The sequence below is a fragment of the Malania oleifera genome, chromosome 8 (genome assembly GCF_029873635.1).
Source record: "Malania oleifera isolate guangnan ecotype guangnan chromosome 8, ASM2987363v1, whole genome shotgun sequence".
NCBI classification, from domain to species: Eukaryota; Viridiplantae; Streptophyta; class Magnoliopsida; order Santalales; family Ximeniaceae; genus Malania; species Malania oleifera.
This window is the reverse complement of record NC_080424.1, coordinates 78420505-78440562: the sequence shown is the minus strand read 5'-3', so window position 1 is coordinate 78440562 and position 20058 is coordinate 78420505.

Sequence of the window (20058 nt, the reverse complement as noted above, 5' to 3'; positions counted from 1 at the left end):
ACGAGGAGCCCTACGGGTGCAGGACGAGTAGACTTTAAGGGGTTTCTTCCCAGTGTCAAGTAAGGGAATAAACTAAAGCAGTTATTTTTCCATGCAAATTAGTATTATTTATCAGGAAATTAATTTTCAGGAAAGCATGTTTTATATTTGAATATTATTGAGAAAATGCATATTTGGGAAAATATTGTTGTTATACAGGAAATGTAATTTTAGAATGAAATGTATAATTTTACTCAGCATTGTGTGGCATGAATATTATTTTACGTGATAAATATTATGTTATGGCAATTTTACAAGTAAAGCATGTTTTTAGAAATTATGAAATAATACAGTACGTTATGATTTTGAAGTGCATGATAAATGATTTATTTATTCAGAATGATATGTATGAGATATTTGGCGTAAGAGCATGTATGTGATATGTTTCTGGCGCAAGGTCGTGTTTATGGAATATTCGGCGCAAGGCCGTATTTACGAAATGTTCGGCGCAAGACCTTATTTACGAAAGTATTGAAATGCTATCAATCAATTTATGTTAAATGCTATATTATCATGTACTATATGTTATCAGAACCCGGATGTTAGTTTAGTTCAGCTTTAGGAGCACTGTACCGTAGCTATATAGATTAGATATCTATGTTCAGACTTGTACTAAACACCCCACAAGGGGGTGGGAGATAGATAGTCGATGTGACTTTCAGTGTAGAGTTGTAGACATCCACCTGGCAGTCCGGACTAGGGTGCGGCGGGCCCATCGTACTTACAGACATTTTTGACTCGGCAGTGATCGGCCAACCATTGTTGGGTCTCGCCTTCGGGCTGCACAACCCATCATGGGAGGTAATACATGACACTAGTTAGTTATTCATCTTAGGTATGTTTTCAGTATTATCAGTTAATGATGTGCTCGTTTCAGTATTCATCCATGGATTGCACTTAATGATGTGCTCGTTTGAGTGCTTCTCCGCTACCATTTATCATCTGTCATTCCTGTTTAGAAAAGTAAAACAGTTCAAATACCCAAAACACACAAATGAGATATTATGATTTGTCATAATCAAAATAGAAATCTAACCAAAAAGTCAACATTGAGTAATTTTAGAAAATTTAAATTAAATAGTTATTTTTTCATTGAAAATCAAAATATGTGGCTAGTTAATTAACTGTCTAAAATATTATGTAATTAGGCTATCGAATAAAATAATTTTTTTGATTCACAAACCTTTCTAGCACACTCTCCATGGTTCAACAACAAAAAAAACTAGATATTTTCTGCACAAAACCAACAACTCGTTCATTAGATAATCTCTTTGAAAAGACCCCACACATAGACAAGATATGCTTTTCAATTTTTTGTCTTGTAAGAACCAGGGAAAGGAACTTTGAATGCCATTAATTTAATTTTCAAGAGCAGACCTTTTGGCTTGGGTGAAGTGGCCGACTCTACCAGAGGGAGAGAGCATGATGAAAGACAATTTACACTAATATATTGTTTATATTTATCTGTTTTCCCATAAGCTCATCAGCCTTTTTGTTAAACACAGTTCTCCTCATCCAGAAAGTGACTCTTGTAATGTATGAAATGTACTGTATATGTATAATTGCATGAAATGTTCATGAAATGTTTTACAGATATATGAAATGTACTGTATATGTATAATTGCATGAAATGTTCATGTTGCCACACAACTATATTTAGTTTATTTTCTCTTACTGAGAAGTGTCTCACCCACCCAAACTTATATAATTTTCAAGAAACCCAGAAAGACTGGCGGAACGAGGCTACCGTTGAGTTAGTGTGTTACTACCCTATTAGGAGGGTAAGTTTTGTCTAGAAATAGTAGATTTGAGTTGTGGGTTCCTAGGTATGCATATATGTTTTGTATTTTGGGAGATGTATATAAACACCATGTTTATGGATGATAGTTAACTCTGGTATTATATCTTTTGTGGTTATGATGATGATGTTTTACATTTACTGCTGCCTAAGTTCCACTGTGAATGACAGGTGTCCTCGTTACCCACGGGTTCAGGTTGACTTATTTATTAAATTTGTATTATTATATGATAAATTAAGCAGGATGTTACAAATGGTCTAGACTTTCATGTACGCCTAAAAACCTGGCATCGGTCTTGTCTAAGGTTATTTGAGCTTTATAGTCCCTACCATGCATGACATACATAAGTTATTATAGACCTTTGGAATTATAATTACAGGTCTGAAAGAATGAAATATAAAAATACAGCTTGAAACAGACAAGGGTTTCATGCTCTCCTCAGCAATTCCATGGATTGCAATGAATGATGTGCTCGTTTGAGTGTTTCTCCGCTACCATTTATCATCTGTCATTCCTGTTTAGAAAAGTAAAACAGTTCAAATACTCAAAACGCACAAATGAAATATTATGATTTGTCATAATCAAAATAGAGACCTAACCAAAAAGTCAACATTAAGTAATTTTAGAAAATTTAAATTAAATAGTTATTTTTTCATTGAAAATCAAAATATGTGGCTAGTTAATTAACTGTCTAAAATATTATGTAATTAGGCTATCGAATAAAATAATTTTTTTGATTCACAAACCTTTCTAGCACACTCTCCATGGTTCAACAACAAAAAAAACTAGATATTTTCTGCACAAAACCAACAACTCGTTCATCAGATAATCTCATTGAAAAGACCCCACACATAGACAAGATATGCTTTTCAATTTTTTGTCTTGTAAGAACCAGGGAAAGGAACTTTGAACGCCATTAGTTTAATTTTCGAGAGCAGACCTTTTGGCTTGGGTGAAGTGGCCGACTCTACCAGAGGGAGAGAGCATGATGAAAGACAATTTACACTAATATATTGTTTATATTTATCTGTTTTCCCATAAGCTCATCAGCCTTTTTGTTAAACACAGTTCTCCTCATCCAGAAAGTGACCCTTGTAATATGCTGCCCGGCTCTTTGATTGAGCTTGTGCCGTGTAGAAGAAATCCTATAGCTCTCGGATTGGGCTTGTGCCGTGCAGAAGAAATCCTATCTTTTAGTTTCTTTGTTTGTTTGTTTGTTTATTTTTTTTTGTTTATGTGATTGAAGACTTTATAATGTACAAAATAAATTAGGGTAAAAGTCACTAATCTGTTGGCACAAGAGGAACTTATGGATAGACTTGATACACATGTGTAAGCACAAATTTGAATCAAAAACTTAGTCTATTGGATTTTGAGCCAAACCATATATATAAACATCTATCATCCACTCAATTTTGTTATTGTATACCGCATTGGTATTCCAACTGTTAACACGTAAGAAGAATTAGCTTCGCACTTTGACTTTTTTTCGATGTTGCTCATCCAGAATTATGAATCATCAGTTCTAATACCACTTGTTAGTATCCGAGGAGTCCATGGGTAGACTTGATACATATGGGTGAATACAAATTTCACCCAAAATATTAAACTTATTGGGTCTTGGATCCAATCATGTACATAAACACCCATCATCTATTCAATTTTTCTAATGTGAGGCAGACTCACAAGTGGAATTATCAACATGACATTTCCCTAAGATTTGACAAAAAGACAATGATCTTTCTTGAAATTTCAAAAATTTCAAACACCTCTCCTAAGATTTCAAAAATTTTAGGAACCTCGTTTGAGATTTGTTAAAAAGATACAAACCTCCACTTATTTTTTACAAAAAGACAAGTCTTTTTATTGGAAATCTGTGTTTTTAGCAAATCTCAGAAGAACTCTATAATATTTTTGAAACCTTAGGAAAGCTTATAACATTTTTGAAATCTTAAAGGATGTCTTTATTTTTTTTTTTGGTTAAACCTTAAGTGTCTTTTGCCCAATAAATTAACAAATATAAGACTAGTACACATTATTTTAAGATTTATATTTAGGAACAAAATAAATATTTTAAATTAAGGAGGAGAAAATAACATTTTCATAATTTCTTATATTATTAATGTCGTATATTAGAAATACTTTTTTGTCCCTCATTTTCAATTTTTCTCTCATTTAAATTCCTTAAATTAGCATTAAATTTTTAACATGCGTAACCAACATGAAATCTAAAGCTGGCAATACCCAAAAAAAAAAAAAAAAAACAATCCATTAAAAAATTATTTTTAGTTCTCACAATTTTTCCCTTGATGCATTTTTCTCTTCTCAGCTAGTAAATGCCATAACCTTTAGTAAAAATATATTAAATAAATTTAAAAATAAAGCACCGCGATATAAATGCCAACAAAAGCATATATTTTTTCATTTGTATTTATCATAGTGCTAAATGGATTCTATATTAGTTGTTCTTTAAATTTTATGTATAGGAATAGTTTCTACTAAGTTCATTTTATTAAAAATAGAGCAAAATGAAGCGAGATGAAAATAAAGAATAGAAGATAGTAAAGAATGAATTGCTATTCATGCATTTTCAATCTCTGTACAATCCCCTATTTATACACAGAACTGGAGAACATGTAATTAATAGAAAATCAATGTGTATGCTCCTTTCCAAATTTGAAATGATCTACTGACTTTTCTCATTAAGAAAATTTACGTGATTTCAGTTGTGCTTTGGTTCCTTAGATTTTGTCATGGAGTGTAGCATTCCTCAACACCCCCTCAAGTTGGCGTGGATATTTATGACACCCAACTTGCTGAGTAAATAATTAAATTGTGCGAATCCAAGTGTTTTGATAAAAAGATCAGTAGGTTGTTGACTTGTATGCATGTAGATTGTCTGGATGATGCCACTCTAGAGTTTTAGCCTACCCTGATATGCTTAGTTCGTTCATTGAACACTAGATTTGAAGCTATGTTTATAGTGGCCTTCTTGTCATAGTACAAATTGGCTGGTTGAGAATGCATTACTTCAAGGTCTAAGAGTTGAGACTTTAGCCAAGTAACCTCAAAACATGTGGAGGCCATAGACCTATATTTTGCTTCGTGAAACAATTGTTTGTTTCTTGGTCTTCTAGGAAATGGGTAATTTTTTGAGTACGATGCAATAAATGGTGACTGATCGTATACTATCCCTACATCGTGCCCAATCTGCATCACCGTATGCATAGAACTGAATTTTGCTCGAAGTATATAAGAAAATTCCTTGACCTGGGGTTTCTTAAGGTACTATAAGACCTTGTGTGCTGGATCTAAGTGTGGTATTTGTGGCTTGTCCATAAACCGACTTAGTACATGCAGTGAATAAGCTAAGTTGGGTCTTGTGATGGTTAGAAAAATTAATTTTCGAACAAATCGCCTATATGACGAAGGATCTGAGATAAGATCACCATCACTTTCGTTGAGTGTAAGATTTCAATCCATGGGAAAGTTTCTCGGTTTAGCTTCAAGGAAGCCTATATCTTCTAATATCTCGAGTGCATACTTCCTTTGAGATAAAAATATTCCTTTCGCTGAACGAGCCACTTCGATTCCTAGAAAGTATTTGAGAATTTCAAGATCTTTGAGTTTGAAATGATCGCTTAGGTGTTTATTGATCTCATTGACCTGCTCCAAACTGTTTGGTGCAACAATAATATTATCCACGTAGACTAGAATGACAGTGAAATTGCCCTCTTGGGATTAGACGAATAGTGAATAATCTGCTTTGGATTGTTTGTATCCTGCTTCAATAAGATCGAGTGGATGAAAGTTTGGCATATTATTGCCATGAAGCTTATTTGAGACCATATTGAGACTTAACAAGCTTGCAAACTCTAGTCTCCTAGCCCTTTTCATCTGAATCAAGGGGGAAGTTGCATATAGACTTCTTCATCAAGGTTGCCATATAGATAATCATTGTTGACATCAAGTTGATGGATGTGCCAATTGTGAGCAGAAGGTAGAGCCAAAATTGTACAGACCGTGGTCATTTTAGCAACCAAAGCAAATGTCTCGGTGTAGTTAATGCCTTCTTGTTGACTATAGCCCTTGGCTACTAGGCGAGTCTTGTATCATTTGATGGTTCCATCAGGGTTGTATTTGATCTTGTATACCCATTTGCAGCCAATGGGTTTCTTACTAGGAGGAAGAGGAGTAAGGTGCCACGTGTTATTGAACTCGAGAGCATCAATTTCAACATACATGGCAGTACGTCAGTTGGGATCTGTTATGGACTGAATAAATGACTTTGGTTCTTTGACAAGAGAGAGGGTTGTGGTGAAAGCACTGTGAAAAGGAGATAAATAGGAATAAGATAGAAAATCAATGAGAGAATAAGGGTTACTTGACAAACAGACCATTGTATATTCAGATGATTCAGCAGGATGAAATGGCAGAAATTGTTCCACATTAAAATCTTACAAGTAAGTTAGTGGCTGAGTAGGATGACTAGATCATTAGGGTGATGGAGAAGGGGGTAAAGGATTAGATGAGGATGGAGGAGAAGTAGGTGGTGAAGATGGCGACAAAGGTGGAATTTTAGTGATGTTGTCAAGAGAAGGAATATGACAAGGTAGGACAGGTTCCATAGGTTTGGGAGTAGATGATGCAAAAGGGAAGGAATCTTCGTAAAATAGAACATCTAGAGAAAAAAAGATTTTATGTGTTGCAAGGTTATAAAGTCAGTAGCCCTTTTGACCATATGGGTAACCAAGAAAAGCACATCGAGTTGCTCTGGGATCAAACTTAAATAAGTTTTGCGAGTGAGTGGAAGCAAAACATAAGCATCCAAAGACTCATAGATGGTTATATGCAGGTTTGGCATTATGCAATCTTTTATAAGGAGACAAACCACCTAAAACAAGAGAAGGGGTTCAGTTAATAAGATAAGTTGCGATAAGAATGGCATATCCCCAAAAGTGTTTAGTTATATGGGCTTGAGAAATTAATGCATGGGCAACATTAAGAAGGTGATGATGATGTTTGCGTTCAACTACTCCATTTTATTGGGAGTGTTGACACAACTAGTTTGATGTATAATGCTTTTGGGAGCATAGAATGAGGGTATGTCAAACTCAAGCAAATTATCACATTGGATAATTTTATGGTGGTGGAGAATTGATTGTCAATTAGGGGGATGAAGGATTACAAGAGAGAGTGGGTATCAGATTAGTGGCACATTGAGTAAACCCAGGTACAATGGGTATAGTTATCAACAATGGCGAGAAAATAGTGTGCACTAGTAGTGGAAGGGACTCGATGACTCCCTTAAATGTCAACATGCAACATGTTAAAAGGTTTAAGAGAAGAAATGGAACCATGTGAAAAAGGTGCACGAGTCTATTTGGTCAATGGACAAATTAAACATGAACCCAAATTGGAACTACAAATTTATGGGAATTTATTGGAAAGTAAAGATAGATTTTTATTTGACAGATGACCCAAATGATGGTGCCAAAGTTGGGAAGTGGATGTGGATGTAGCTACCTGACAGCAAGCATTCATGGTGTTGGTGAAGTGATATAAGTCGTCCCACTCAGTTCCCATCCGAATCATCTTCATCAAGCATAGGTCCTAAATGAAACAAAAATTAGAAGAAAAAATAATGAGACAGTGATGGACTTTGCATAATTTACAGATAGAAATTAAGTTGAAATGAAAAGTCCAGATGTAAAGGACATTATCTAAAATAAGATTGGAAGAGAAGTGAATTGATCCAATATGAGTGATAGTGGCATGAGATCCATCCGGTAATTGAACAGTACGACCATGGTCGGTTGGGTGAGAACAGTGAGTGAGCAAACCATATGGTCGGTTGCACCACTTTCAATAATCCATAAGAGATCATTATGGGATTTACCTGACAATGACGATTTGACACTAACTACTAGGTGTGCTATGGGTTTAGGGGGAACGAAGTTGTTGAGAATGGTTAGAAGTTGCTGACACTGTTTAGGGGTGAAAGGAAGGTTGCTGGTAGATGGATTTGAAGAAGCCCAATGAGCACTATGCTTAGGACACTGATTGGGTTTAGAGTTACGAGGCCCTAGAGGAAAGCCATGGATGCGGTAGCATCGATCTACAGTATAACCCTCTTTGCCACAATGAGTACATTGGAGAGACTTCCTGGGTGGACTAGGGTGTCCTTCCTTTTGTGTTTGATAATTGGTAGTGGGTAAAGCAAGGCCTTTAATTGATGGTAGAGAAAAAATGTTGTGATGGAGTTCTTCTTGAAGCACAAAGGCATGGGTGCGGTTGAAAGTGGGAAGTGGATCAATCAGAAGTGTGTGCCCACGGATTGAAGTTTAGGAATTGTTGAGCCCTATAAAAAACTTCAAGACATGATCTAGGTCTTGTTGTGTGAGAGTCTTCTTGCGTGCACTACCAGTGCAGGTAGACGTTATTTGAACCACACATAACTCATCCCAAAAACTCTTAAATTTGGCAAAGGATGCATTAACTAATAAAGATCATTGAACAAGATTAGAAATATCTTGTTTAAACTTGTATAGGCGGGGGCAATTGACTTGGGAGTATTGATCTTTCATATTGTCCCATATGGCATGGGCAGTTTCACAATAGATCACACTATTAGAAATCTCTTTCAAAATGAAATTGAGAAGTTAAGAAATTACCATAATGTTGCATCGTCTCCATTATGAGTATTTCGAGGATTCAGAAGATGGTGGAGGTAGTGTACCATCAATGAAGTAGATTTTGTTTTTCGCTTGAAGTGCGAGAATGATCGCATGGTTCCATGTGAAATAATTGTCCTTTGTGAGCGATAAAGAAACTAAAATTAGTCCAGGGTGATATGATTGTTGGATGCAAAAGTCATGATTGAGATCATCATATTTTTCCACCTTGGTTGCCTTTTCAACCATGAGAAGTGAACTTTTTTTTCTTTTAAAATATGGACCAGATCTGGATCAGACCGGATCAGGCTGTGGTCTGAACCAGGGCGCAGGTCGGCCTAGTTGCGAGTTAGATCTAGGGCATGTATGGCTTGGACCTGTGACACGAGTCTGATTTGGGGAGCAAGTTTGGACTTCAAATTAGAATCTGTGGAGAGAAATAGAATGTGGCAAAAAAAAAAAAAAATGCTTTGGATTAGGCCTCTTTGATCTGCCTTGAAAACATAATACTATGAAGCTCAGAAAAATAGCCCAAATCTTTTTTCTTCAAAACCTTTGAACAGAAAGAGAATGTGTAGGTTGTGCACCTCAACTATTCAACAAAATGCCCAATGAAAATAAAAATCAAATTGAGCATGTTAATCGAACCAAGTGAAAAAGAAATAGCATTAGAATAATCCCACAATCATGAGCTATGGAAATTTTTAAAGTAAAACTCACACTCAACGTTTGAAAGTAACATTGATGTGAGAGAAGATGAAAAAAAAAAAAAAAAAAAAAGCTTTGCTTTGTGGTATTCAAAGATAGAGGGATACAACTTGATGAGAATTATCCTCAAACAAGAATTGTACCTCTCAAGGATCGATTTACTCTAATACCATGTTAAAACTAGAGCAAAATGAAGCGAGAGGAAAATAAAGACTAAAAGATAGCAAATAATGAGTTGCTATTGATGTATTTTCAATCTCTGTACAACCCTTTATTTATACAAAGAACCGGGGAACATGTAATTAAAATAAAATCAATATGTATGCTCCTTTCCAAATTAGAAATGATCTATTTACTTTTCTCTTTAGAAAAATTTACGTGATTTCAGTCGTACTTTGGTTCCTTGGTTTTTGCCATGGAGTGCGGCATTCCTCAACACTTTCTTTATGAATGTTGTGTTTGATTGAGCCCAATTAATGGAAATGAGCACCTTAGAAATGTCTCAAGAAACTTGATTATTTCTTGATGAACAATAGGTACAAGAGTATAAAAGTAGACCATTGTGTTTATAATAAGATGTTTAGAGATAATAATTATATCATCCTTTTTGCAATATGGTGACATACTTTTATTTTTTAATGATGTGAGAAAAATTAGCAAGTTAGAGAATGACTTAGGTATGTTCTTTAATATAAAGGAATCAGGGCTTACAAAGAAAAGAAATCTTGAGCGTGGAAACCAAGTTAGAGCAAAGCAATAAATTTATGGTTATAAAAAGTACATGGAATCATTGCTTGATAAGTTTGATACGAAGAATGCTAGATCAATTGCAATATCACTTTATTACCTTTAATCACATGAAAATAATGAAATAATGAATAATCACTATTCCTACATCAAAGGGAGTTTGATGTTTTTCATGATTTGTATAAGATTGCGTATTGCACATGTGGTTGATGTGGTGAGTAGATTCCTTACAAACTCAAACAAAGAGCAATAAAAAATAGTGAAATGAATAAGGAGATACTTAAGAGGCACATTAAGATTTTATCCCATGTCTTTGAAGTGTAAACCAATTTATGATTAGTCATACTTGTTGAGAATTTTACTTGTGAGTTTATTCCACATTGAAAAAGATAGTGGATGATGGGTGCTTATATATATGGTTGGGCTCAAGACCCAATAAGTTTGATGTTCACCCATGCATATCAAGTTCAGCCATGAAATCTCCCAATCTAACAATACTGATTGTAATATGGTCAATAATATTGATATTAGAGAGTTTAGTACTTTAGGATATTTGTTTACTTTCGAATTGGAGCCATTTTATGTTAATTAAATCTTCAAAAGTGTGTTGCTCTCTCTACCCCCAGAGGGGAGTACATAGGCATTATTAGAGTGGAATATTTAGTTGTTTGGTGATTTAATACCTTAACAAAATTTTAGACCATGCTGAAATTTCTTTAATGTGTCTTGAATTTCTTTCTTTAAGCTTATTGGTATATGTCACTTTCAATAATTTTTTCAAGGATGTAGATTTGATCTAATCCAATATCCCATTTTGTATTCCTCACACACACACATGCAAGGTTTTGATGCAAAAGAAATGGTAATTACTTATATAATTTTTATGAGTTCTTTTGTAAGTAAAGCATGCAAGATTTATCCTGATGCAATAGCATTCTACAAATAATTCATAAATATTTTTAGATCTGCTTATTTGAAATCAGATGAAGGAATCAATCGATTCCTTCATTTGAATTTCAAGTACTTGATGCTCATCAGGAATTGAAATAGTCATGTTTAAATATATTTTGATAGAAAAATGAAATAATGTATATATTACTTCTTTCTTTCTTTTTTTACCAAAATAAAGTTTCTTTCACTGGGAACGTGAATAATTTTATAAGAATATCATTACCCTCTTTAATTTTGATATAGAAATGCCCTTTTCTCATTTAACGGTATAGTGTTAGTAAATAAGGGCTTATAACAATTCTACTATGATAATAGCATTATTTAATTTATTACAATATGTTTATTAACTTTACATGTTAAAATATAAAATGAAAAATAATATTTTGATTAAATTACATATGTATTATTGTTGACACATACTGTAGAGATTCGATGAATTATACTAATTAAATAATAGGAGGATGAGAGAAAAGGAAATTGAATTTAGAATTCAATAGGGGTCTCGTCGACGAACTCAACACGTTCGTCGATGAACACACTTGATGGGTACCAAGACGCAATTTTCATTTCTAAATTTCGTCGACGAGAAATAAGCATTCGTCGACAAACCCCCTTCATGGCCTCGTCGACGGGGTGACGTATCTCATCGACGAGCGCAGGTGTACAAATAGCTTAAACTCGGTTTTTGCAGCAGAAATCACGCGAATAACTTCTCCCTCTCACTCCTCTTCGGTTTTCCTCCCTTCTCTCTAAGATTTTGGGTCCATTCTTCGTCGGATCAACGATCCGAAGCCGCCACGCTATTCCTGGGGAAGTTCTTTTCAAGTCTGCTTGAATAGATCGTTGGTGGGATTAACTTGGACTTCATCCCAAATTCAGGATAAGGCTTTATTATTCTTTAATAGCAGATTGATTTTCATGAAACATGTATTATGTATGAGTATATTTGAGAAAATGTATGTTTGGGAAAATACTGCTAATACACAGGAATATATGTATATATATATATATATATATATATATTTGTAGTATAAAAAGTCATAAAATGTGATTCTAGAACAGATTTAATGTTTTATTTAGTTTCTGAAGCATGAATATTATTTCACATATATTGTATTACAGAAAAAGCATGCATGATAAAATAGGAAATTATGATTTCAGAATATATGATAAATAGTACATATGCTTAGTTCAGTATTTATGATATGCTCAGTACAAGGCTGTGATTGATAGTCGGCGCAAGGCTAGAGTTATGTATGTTATCCGGCGTAAGGCTGCAGCTATGTATGTATCTGGCGCAAGGCCGTGATTATTTATGTTATGACAAAATTCAGAAAATGCTATCAATCTATTTATGTTAAAACAATATATTATCATGTACTATATGTTATCAGAACCCAGATGATAGCTCATATCAGTTTACAGGAGCACGGTCCCTTAGCTATACAGTTCAGTTCAATTCAGTTTAGACTTGTAGTAACTACCACTGCCAGTAAAGGGGGTGGGAGATGGATAGTCGATGTGGCTTTCAGTGTAGAGTTGTAGACGTCCACCTGGCAGTCCGGACCAAGGTGTGGCGGGCCCATCGTACTTACAAACATTTTTGACTCAGCAGTGGTCGGCCAACCATTGTCGGGTTCTGCTTTCGGGTTGCACAACCCATCATGGGGGGTAATACATGACATCAACTAGCTATTCGTCTTGGGTAAATTTCAAAATTACTAGTTATATCAGATGATTTTTTGAACAGTGAGATGTAGTATGATATAGTATATATAACTATGAATTTGCATGTTTATCCAGTTATGATATTATCAGTTTTTCAAACATGTGACATGTACTATATATTTATTATAGCACACAAATATTCATGTTGCCATACAACTGTATTTAGTCTATTTCCCTTACTAAGAGGTGTCTCGTCCCAGCTTAAACCATTTCAGGGAACCCGGAAAGACAGGTGGATCGAGCCCCACACCGTTGAGGCACATGTACTACCCTGCTAGGAGTGTGAGTCTTTTGAACTAGGGTTAGTAGGTTTTTGATGTAAGATTCTAGTTTTATCTTTCGATGCTTTTGAGGATTGTATATATACATTTACAAAAACATGGTGGAATGCAAGTAACTTTGGTATTGTGTTATATGGTTAGGTGGAAGAAATTTATATTTATTGCTGCTTAGGTGTCCGCTATGTATGACAAGTGTGTCCCCATTACCCACGGGTTCGGGTTGACTTTGTTATGCTTTACGTTAATGGTATCAGGGCATTTAATGTGGATGATTATGTAGTAAATTAAGCAGGTCGTTACAGTTCGGTATCAGAGCCTAGGATGCTAGGTTCTATAAACTCTAGAAAGCAGCAGTAACAATACCAAAGTATAGGATAAGGGACTTTGAGGTTTGGTTTGTAGTCTAGATGCATAACTTCCGTGATGGTTTATGTTTCTTTCCTGGGGTGTAAGATTGAACCTTGAATTAAGATCAGAGATGATGAATCGGTTAAGGATATAATATACTAGTTAGATGATATGTTATTGTAATAGAGACCTAAGCCAAATTTATTGTCTTTTTAGGATGGACCCTGGAGGTAGTAGCCCCCATGCTAGTGGTAATGAGGGTGATGGGTCCTCGGGCACTGCGGGTGGCAATTTAGACACAGTACTACGCAGCGTGGCACAACATGTTATGGTTGAAATTGTTAGGACCTCGAAAGGACAGAGTGGTCCATCTGCAGGCCACAGTAGTTCGATTGAGAAGTTTATTAAGATCAATTTTTTCGGCTTTCTCAGGAGGAACTGATCCTTCAGTCGCTGAAAATTGCATGTAGGAGATTGAAAAAGTTTTTGCAGTGTTACAGTGTACTGAGGAGTAGAGAGTGTTGTTCCCTACATATAAACTGACTGGAGAGGCCGAAAGATGGTGGACGACAGTGAAACTACTAGAGCAGCAGAGGACAATGCCTATGGAGATGACATGGGAGCGATTTAAGGAGATATTTTTCGATAGATACTTCCTAGCCTCGTCTAGGGAAGCCAAGATAGAGGAGTTCCTAAACCTGAAGTAGCGATAGTAGACAGTGCCATAGTAAGCTGGGAGGTTCATTAAGTTATCTCACTTCACCTCGTACATTATTCCAGATGAGACGAAGAAGGTAAGATAGGTTGAAAGGGGTATGAGGAGAGAATTATATAAGCAAGTGTCGATACTGAAATTGCAAGATTTTGTCAAGTTGATAGACAGGGCAACTATGGCAGAAGCCGGAGAGCAGTTGGAGGCTGAGGAGTAGAGAGAGAGGAAGAAATCCACGCCTTCTGGTTCCCAACAGGGGTCCATTTGAGGTTTTTGGAAGAAAGGTGGCTACTACAGGGATCGGAGGCGGGAGTCGGGGAGTCGTGGGTTTCAAGATGTACAGTATTTTCCTGCTTGCTCGACTTGTGGGAAGAGACACTCGGGTGAGTGTCGTGTCAAGCGAGGTATCTACTATCGATGTGGGGAGCTAAGACATATGATGAGATACTGTCAGGCTCAGATTGAAGCTGCTCCTGCTCCTTGACCTGCTCGAGGAGGCTATCAAGCGCCTCGAAGAGGTCAGAAAATGAATACGGCTCCAGTTAGAGTTTTTCCTTTGACGCTGGGTGATGCTAAGGCAGTCGACAACGTGGTGATAAGTATGTTTAACATGCTTTCATTTAAAGTTATCGTATTATTTAATTCAAGAGCTACACACTCGTTCGTGTCTATGGAGTGCACTAGATTATGTGGGGCAGAAACACAGTTATTAGACACTGAACTTTTAGTAACTACACCGACCGGGTCAGTAGTGAGGTGTAGTAGGATGCTCCGGGGCTGTCCAGTTGATATCTAGGGGAAAATTTTGCCTGCTGATTTGATAGTGCTGGACATGCACGGGTTTGATGTAATATTTGATATAGATTGGCTAGCAGCTAACTTTGCTATTATAGATTTTCCTTAAAGAGAGGTGATTTTCAAACCTCCTGGAAAACTAGAATTCATGTTTATAGGGTCGTGAGTGCAATCCCCACCTCAGTTTTTTTTAGCTATTCAGGTGAGGAGACTGCTCCTAAGTGGTTGTTAGGGATTTGTGGCCTTTGTGAAGGAAATGTCAAGGAATGAATTGAAGCTCACTAGTATGCCAGTGGTAAAAGAGTTTACAAATGTTTTTCCAGATGAGCTACTAGGCTTGCCACCTAATCGTGAGGTAGATTTTCCTATTGATATGCTTCTAGGTACAACACCGATCTCTAAAGCACCTTATCGAATGACGCCAGTAGAGTTGGCAGAATTAAAGAATCAATTGCAAGATTTGCTTCATAAGGGTTTTATATGACCTAGTGTATCTCCGTGGGGAGCTCCAGTGTTATTTATGAAGAAGAAAGATGGGTCCATGAGAATGTGTATAGATTATAAGAAAATTAATAAAGTGACAATCAAGAATAAGTATCCTCTACCCCGTATAAATGATTTATTTGACCAGCTTTAGGGTACATAAGTGTATTCTAAGATTGATCTCAGATTAGGTTATCATCAAGTAAAGGTAAAGGCACAAGATGTATCGAAGACGGCTTTTCGGACCAGGTATGGCCATTATGAGTTTCTTGTTATGCCTTTTGGTCTGACGAATGCTCCTGTAATATTCATGGATTTGATGAATAGGATCTTCCACCAATATTTAGACCAGTTTGTTGTTGTTTTTATTGATGATTTATTGGTATATTCGAGGAGCTATGAGGAGTATGAGTCGCATTTGAGGAAGGTCTTATAGACGCTCAGGGAAAAGAAGTTGTATGTCAAGTTCAGTAAATGTGAATTCTGGCTCGAGAAGGTTGTGTTTTTAGGGCATGTCATTTCAAGGGATGGAGTTTATGTGGATCCTAGTAAAATTGATGTGGTAGTGAATTGTGCTAGACAGAGGAATGTCTAGGAGACCAAGAGTTTCTTGGGGCTAGCTGGTTATTACTGTCGTTCTGTTGAAGGATTCTCAACATTATTAGGGCCTTTGGCACGACTGACTAGGAAGAGCGTCAAATTTGAATGGGACGACAACTGTGAGTAGAGCTTCTAGGAATTGAAGTAAAGGCTTGTCACGACACCAGTGTTGATTATCCCGTTAGGGGATGAGAGTTATGTTATCTACAGCATTGCGTCCTTGTAGGGACTTGGCTGTGTGTTGATGCAGCATGGTAGGGTGGTAACGTATGCTTCTTGGCAGTTGAAAGAGTATGAAAAGAACTACCCTACCCATGATCTTGAATTGGCTGCGGTAGTATATGCATTGAAGATTTGGAGGCATTACCTGTATGGCGAGGGATATGAAATCTTCTCTGACCATAAGAGTTTAAAGTACTTTTTTTACTCAGAAGGAACTGAACATGAGGTAGAGAAGGTGGTTGGAGCTTATTAAAAATTTTGATTATACTATCATTTACCACCCAGGGAAAGCAAACGTGGTAGCTGATGTGCTGAGCAGGAAGTCTGTGAGACCAGCACTGGCAGCTATAGAGATCCAGTATCCGATCCTGATGGATCTGGAGAGACTCGACATAGAGTTGGTCAAGAGTGATCCTTATGCATGTATTGCCAGTTTAGTGGTGCAACATACTCTGTAGGAAAGGATTAAAGCGGCTTAGAAAGAGGATCCAGAATTAGCAGAGGTAATGGTCAGAGTATAGAGTGGTCAGGGGGAGGAATTTTGTGTTATAGATGACAGAGCTTTACAGTTCCGTTCTAGATTATGTGTTCCTGCTAATGTTTATATCAGAAGGACCATCCTAGAATAGGCTCAAAAATCTTTATACATAGTTCATTCCGGCAGCACGAAAATGTATAGGGATCTGCGAGAATCTTATTGGTGAAGTGGTATAAAGAAGGAGATTGTCGGGTATGTAGTGCAATGTTTGACATGCCAGTAGGTAAAAGCTGACCACCAAAGCTTGCCAAGCCAGTTACAGCCACTTTTTATCCCAGAGTGGAAATGGGATCATATATCTATGAATTTTGTTTTAGGGCTGCCGTTAGCATTGCATGGCTAGAATGCAATCTGGGTGATTATAGATCATTTGACCAAGACCGCCCATTTCCTTCCCATCAAGATCAGCTACTCCATTAATAGACTGGTAGAGATTTATATTCATAAGATAGTCCATTCTCACAGTGTGCCTGTATCTATAGTGTCAGATCGAGACTCGTGTTTCACGTCACGATTTTGGAGGAGCTTACAGGAAGCTCTAGGGTCTTAGTTATCCTTCAGCCAGCGTTCCATCCACAGTCAGACGGGCACACTGAAAGGACGATTCAAATATTAAAAGATATGCTTCGAGCATGCGTGCTAGATTTTGGGGGTAGTTTGACCCAGTTTATGCCGCTGGTGGAATTCACATCGAATAACAGTTATCAGACCAACATTGGCATGCAACCATTTGAGGCACTTTACAGTAGAAGGCGTTGTTCTCATCTATATTGGTATGAAATGGGAGAAGGGCGAGTTGTGGGACTAGAGTTAGTACAGCAAGCATATGATAAGGTTCGACTCATTTGAGATAGAATCAGTGCAGCTCAGAGTCGACAAAAGAGTTACACCGATACCCATCGCAGGAAATTGGAGTTTGATATCGGTGATCGTATGTTTTTGAAAATAGCTTCGTTAAAAGGGGTTATAAGATTCGGAAGGAAAGGTAAACTTAATCCTAAGTTCATTGGCCCGTTATAGATTCTAGGAAAAGTGGGGTCAGTTGCCTACAGGTTAGCTTTACCACTTGTGTTGTCCAGAATACATGACATATTTCATATCTCCATATTGAGGAAATACGTATCAGACCCTTCTCACGTAATCAGTTATGGTGAATTAGAGCTCAGTGATTCACTAGTTTGTGAGGAGGTACTAGTATAGATTCTGAATAGGAAAGAACAGGAATTGCGTAATAAAAAGATTCCTCCAGTAAAACTCATGTGGAGAAATCACACAATAGAAGAAATTTCTTGGGAACTCAAAGAACAGATAAGGAAGAAATATTTGCATTTATTCAGTGGAGTTCAGTTGTAATAAGGAAGTGTAAGTAGTTATGAAATATTTCTTTTGCAGGCTAGTCAATGTATGTAATAGTTTAGTTAGTAAGTAGTATTTTGGTTTTAGGAGAATTTTATTTTGCATATGTAATCTCTTAGAACTCTGAATGTAACCACAGTATTCCTTCATCATAAGTGAGGGTACGTAATAAAATAAGTAGACTGTTTGTTTTAGGGGATGGTGAATCATATTGAAAGTAAATTTCGAGGACGAATATTTTATAAGGAGGGGAGAATATAGAGACCCGGTGAATTATATTAATTAAATAATAGGAATAAAAGAGAAAAGAAAATTGAATTTGGAATTCTACAAGGGTCTCATCGATGAATGCATCACATTCGTCAACGAACACACTTGATGGGATCGTCGACTAGGTCACGCGTCTCGTCGACGAGAAGATATCGAGAGACAATTTTCATTTCTAAATTTCATCGACGAGAAATAAGCATTCGTTGACAAACTCCCTTCATGGCCTCGTCGACCGGGTGACGTGTCTTGTTGACGAGTGCAGATGTATAAATAGCCTAAACTCGATTTTTGCAGCAGAAATCACACGAATAACTTCTCCCTCTCACTCCTCTTCTGTTTTCCTCCCTTCTCTCTAAGATTTTGGGTCCATTCTTTGCTGGATCGACGATCTGAAGCCGCCACGCTACTCCTGGGGAAGTTCTCTTCAAGTCTATTGGAGTAGATCGTTGGTGGGGTTAACTTGAACTTCATCCCAAATTCAGGGTAAAACTTTATGTTGAGTATTTGGCTTTCCTACAGTTGTAGAAAAGCTAGCATTTGAAGAAGTACTAAAGTTTTGTTCAGGACAATGTTATTTTCAGGTTGTTGAATGGGGAACCTTGTGGGTGCAAGACTAGTGTTTTAAGGGCTTTCCGGTAGTCAGGTAAGGGAGTAAACTAAAGCAGTAATTTTTCATAAAAATTATTATTATTTAATAGTAGATTAATTTTTAGGAAACATGTATTATGCATGAGTATATTTGGGAAAATACTGCTAATACACAGGAATATATATTTTTAGTATAAAAATTCTGAAAATGTGATTCTAGAATAGATTTCATATTTTATTCAGTTTGTGTGACATGAATATTATTTCACGTATATTGTATTATGTTAAGTCAATTTTACAGAAAAACATGTTTACAGTTATTTTCAAGAAAAATATGATAAAATAGGAAATTATGATTTCAGAATATATGATAAACAATACATATGTTTAGTTCAGTATTTATGATATGTTCGGTGTAAGACCGTGATTGATAGCCGGCGCAAGGCTGCAATTATGTATGTTATTCGGTGCAAGGCCGCAGTAATGTATGTATCTGGCGCAAGGCTGTGATTATTTATGTTATGGAAGAATTCAGAAAATGCAATCAATCTATTTATGTTAAAACAATATATTATCATGTACTATATGTTATCAGAACGCGGATGATAGTTCAGATCAGTTTACAGGAGCACAGTACCGTAGCTATACAGTTCAATTTAGACTTGTGCTAATTACCCTTGTCAGTAGAGGGGGTGGGAGATAAATAGTCGGTGTGGCTTTCAGTGTAGAGTTGTAGACGTCTATCTGGCAGTCTGAACCAAGGTGTGGCAGACCCATCGTACTTACAGACATTTTTGACTCAATAGTAGTCGGCCAACCATCGTTGGGTCCCGCTTTCGGGCTGCACAACCCGTCATGGGGGGTAATATATGACATTAGCGAGCTATTCATCCTGGATAAATTTCAGAATTACTAGTTTTATAAGATGATTTTATGAATAGTGAGATGCAATATGATTTAGTATAACTATGAACTTGCATGTTTATCCAGTTATGACATTATCAGTTTTTCAAACATGTGACATGTACTATATATTTATTATAGCACACAAATATTCATGTTGTCATACAACTGTATTTAATTTATTTCCCTTACTGAGAGGTGTCTCATCCCATCTTAAATCATTTCATGGAACCCAAAAAGAAAGGAGGACCAGGCCCCGCGCCGTTGAGGCGGCTGTACTACCTTGCTAGGAGAGTGAGTCTTTTGAGCTAGTGTC